Source organism: Capsicum annuum, chromosome 11 (genome assembly GCF_002878395.1).
Source record: "Capsicum annuum cultivar UCD-10X-F1 chromosome 11, UCD10Xv1.1, whole genome shotgun sequence".
Taxonomy (NCBI): domain Eukaryota; kingdom Viridiplantae; phylum Streptophyta; class Magnoliopsida; order Solanales; family Solanaceae; genus Capsicum; species Capsicum annuum.
Window position 1 is genome coordinate 32,002,874 of NC_061121.1, and position 4,440 is coordinate 32,007,313.

A 4,440-nucleotide genomic window follows, 5' to 3' on the forward strand; every position below is an offset into this window, starting at 1 on the left:
ACTTTTCAATTTTGTTGCTGCAGAGAAGCAAGAAAATAGATAGCATCTTTGTGTTTACTCTGGTTTTTCAACCATGTAAACATTAAGTTATTGTGATAAGCACTTGCTATAAGCAGATTCCGCACTTCGATAATTCATGAAAGTTCTATCTCATAGTTAGACCAAACATATGAAACTCTTCATTTTTGAATGCCAATTTTTTGGTATTTTTATTTTCTAATGTTTTAGATATTTCTGCATATAATAGTTCCATGTGGTCTGACACTTCTATGAACGCCGCTCATAACGAGAGCTTTAATCCACGAGGTTATCCTTTACAGTTTTAGATATTTGTTACTTTTGTATATGAATATCAATAAATTATAGTATCTGCTTCCAAATGAACAGACAATCTACCCTACTTCGAAATACAAATAAGTATTTGTGCTTTCCCTTGATGATTAAGCTTTTTGAACTTTGGGGGTTTAATTTTAGAGTGCTCAGAGGAGTTGAGGAGTTTGGACAGTAACTGTAAAACTGAGAACTCTAGAATTGATATGAGAAACAAATTATTTTTCCGATACACTTAAGTAACATTCAATTGGGCATATCACATTTCAATGTAAAAGTGTCATCTCAACCTTCACAGGGTAGTGGTAAGGCCTGCTACACTATTATTTCTAGACCCACTTATGGAATTTCACTACGTATGATGTTGTTGTATATTTTCAGTGGCGGAGCCAGCATTTTAATTGTGAGGGTTCAAAATAAAAAAATGTGAACAAAATAATTAGTTGAAGGGGTCAGCGTTAACTATATATACATGAAACATAATTTTAAGCTTGTATACATAGTATAATTTTCCGCCGAACGGGGTTCGGATGAACCCTCACTATGAGCTAGATGCGCCACTGTATATTTCAATGTAAAGGAGACACCTTATTTGCATATATACTCAATTTAACAAAATAGTATCAGCAACCTCATTGCAACTCTTTGATAAAGAAATACCTTTCTACAGTTAGGTTCATTTTAGGTTGTAGATATCTTTCTGAGATTAGTATAGCTGTTATTTTTCCCTTTTATATTTATATAGAAGATGATACATTAGTAACAATTACACTACTTATTTCTTTTGGTATGTATTAAGTCTTCCTGTATGCTCTCTTTGCTCTTTCTTTCTATGTGATGAAAAAGAATGTTCATTATTTTAAAGGTTTCTAAGGTGGTTGGAGTACTTATATCTACAACAATGTAGTTCAGTTGAAAATACGCAAGCACTGATTCCTCAAAACTTAACTGGTATGCTTCAGAGATTTGACAATGGTATGAGTTTTGTTACTTCTTAATTTCCTTCTCAAGTTGAATTATGATAATAATAACTGGTTGGTAATTGTGTTGTACAAGAAGGAAGTTAGTGGAACATGGTCAATTGGAATGACCTTACGAAAATTGGAGATCCTGAGCTAGACTGAGTTATTTCAAGAAAATATAGTTGATGGTATAACTTGCTTAATGATAACATGTCTGTGGTCATTTATGCCGGGTTTGAAATCGAGATGGCATCATGCGGAAGCTTAAAGTTTACAAACTAAGACGGTGATAATTCAAATAACAACGAAAAACAAATAATAAAAACATATTATTATTATGGTTTGATCACACGACCTACATATTTTAAAAATAATATTGATAAAACTTAAAACCAATTGAAAAAACATAAAATATGTTGGGAGAAATCTACGCCTAAACAAGACTCTTTGATTACTAATTGTGAATGTTATTGTGTTAATGTATAAGATGGAAGCTTTTTATTTATAGAGTTCCAAAATCTTTTCTCAAAAAAAGAAGTTTGCCAAATATGAAAACTTGTTTTCCACATGTAGCTAAACAAAATCGTCATTATCGTCAAACTAGTTGCAACTCGATTTTGAAACCGCTTTGATCCTATTTAATCTTGTCTCACCACAGCATTGGACCCTTGAATATAAGTTCTAATATCATTTGTTGGGTTTGAAATCAAGAGGGCGTAAAGCAGAAGCTTAAAGTTTGCAAACCAATACGATGATAATTCATATGACAATAAAAAACAAATACTAAAAACATATTATTAATATAATTTGGTAAAACGACCTACATATTAAAAATAATATTGAAAAAAACTTAAAACCTATTGAAAAAGCATAAAATATGTTAGGAGAAATCTCACCCTAAACAATACTTTTTGAAGCCTACATTGTAGATGATATTGTGCTATTGTATGAGAAGTATAATACTGTGATATTGTGCTATTAAACACACTTCATATCAAATTTACTGTAAAGATTGGCTTTGTAAGTTCGTTTAAGAAGATCCCTTTTATTGGTATCAGAGCCATGTTGGCAGATTATATGTTCAGCATGAGCAGCTAAACATATAATCTGTCTAGAGCATGAGCTAAATTATATTGGTAAAAGAACATATTATTTTAACCTGGTATGCCTTACCTAAATACTTAATTATGTTATTATGTCTTGTCTTATAATGGGGTTTTAATGCAAGTTCGGGGTTTCTATTTACTGTTCAAGTGTTTAACAGAACCGATTAATCTCCGGTGAGGACGTTGGTCAGCCTGAAAAGTAGGTCGTAAAGCTTAGGAGAAGCGTGTTAGACCTTGTTGGTGGTCCCGTCACTGAGCAAACACTTAGCTGTCTATAGTGTAATGCCATTAAAACTTGTTAAGATTCCATAAGCCATAGATGTATATGCATAATTATATTTAGTTAGTGCATACTTGTTTACAGTAATATGTCTCTTTTCAAATATATTTGCTCTATTAGTCTCTAGACAGTTTTGTTTAAATGATGAATAATCACATTAAAAATACTGTTAATTTATCTTCTCAAGCAACTCCGATTGCTACTATTGAAAATGATCTTCAAAACTGGAGTATTCCAGAAGAATCTTTCAATACTATTTACCAAATTGGAAAATTTAGTTTTTTGAAAAAACATAATACCAAGACCTCTGAGTCTACTGTAGCTATTAATAATTCTTTAGAAATTATTCAACTATTCAATGCATTAGATATAAACAGATTTAAAAATCAGTTTAATTATCTTCATGTCGGACTTGTTCAAGTTGCTATTAAGCCTCTTTTTCGACAAGGATTAGATATCCCTGTCTGCGCTCTCCTACGAGATGCTCGTCTGCTGAATTTTGACGACTCTCTCTTAGGAGTAATTCAAAGTAACCTAGCCGAAGGTCCGGTTTACTTTAATTGTTACCCAAATTTCTCGGTAGATATAAATGATCCTAACATCATGGATGTTTTGACATTAAATGTTAAAACAAAAAACATGAACAGTAAGGATAATACACGAGAAATAGCAATAATATACCGCGTATATTATCGACTTATGGGTACTACCCTAGCTCCTAAGGCTAGATTCACGAGCCCTAAAGGGGTCACCACCCTAATGGAAGCAAACAAAGATCGTAGCACAGTCTTTGTTCCAAAGGCTCTAGTCTGGGATGATATCCTACATAGTAATGATTGGCATTTTGAGGCTATCACCCACCCTGTCCGGAGTTACTCCGAACGATCTCAAATCGAAAGGGTGATTCAACACCCTGATGGATCAATAGACCTGAAGTTTCTAGGAGTCGACCCTTCTCGGCTCTCTTCCTCTCGCAGGTCTGTCTCTACACGTGCCTCTTCTTCCAGAACAGAACGTGAGCATAACGATCACGATGGCACAAATGACAAGGGAACGATTAGAGGAGTTGACTACTCTGGTCCTATCCCTAAGGTCTATTACCAAAATACAAAGGTCAAAGAACCTGAAAATCTTTACGAGCCAGGAAGCCCTTCGGCCTCTGAAATGGCCCCTCCTCAAAGGGTCCGAACTGATCCTAGCCTCTTCGTCATTCGATCCACTGATGAAGAATATGTCCCGGATCTACAGGCCTTAAAGGTCCGATGGAACCATCCAAAGACACCCTCAAAAGGAGATGGTACGAAAGTACTTATTCCCCCTTTAAGACTAAATCTGAGCGTGGCACTATGACACCTCAATGCAAAGATCTTGATAGAATAATTGAACAAAACAATTATACTAATCAAGCTCTTCATACCATTTCTCAACAGATAGAAGACACCAGGAGTTCTTCTCTCTCTGCACCATTACCAGTTAAGAGCACTCCAAGCTCTAAAATTCTTTCAAATCCTATCTTTAAACTCCCGGAATTTCACAAAGACAAATTCCCAGACTTAAATGATGATTTTAAATTATCTGAGCAAATTCTGGAGAAAATCAACTCCAAACTCACCAAGTTCAAAGTTTCTCAAGAGCCTTCTAGCTCTAAAGATTCTTCTAGTTCTAAAGCAAAGAATTCCCTCTCCAAACTGACTAGTGAACGGTTTTCTACTAGAAAAAACTATTACCGAAAACCTTCTCCCCCTGACGTCCAGTTTGAAGA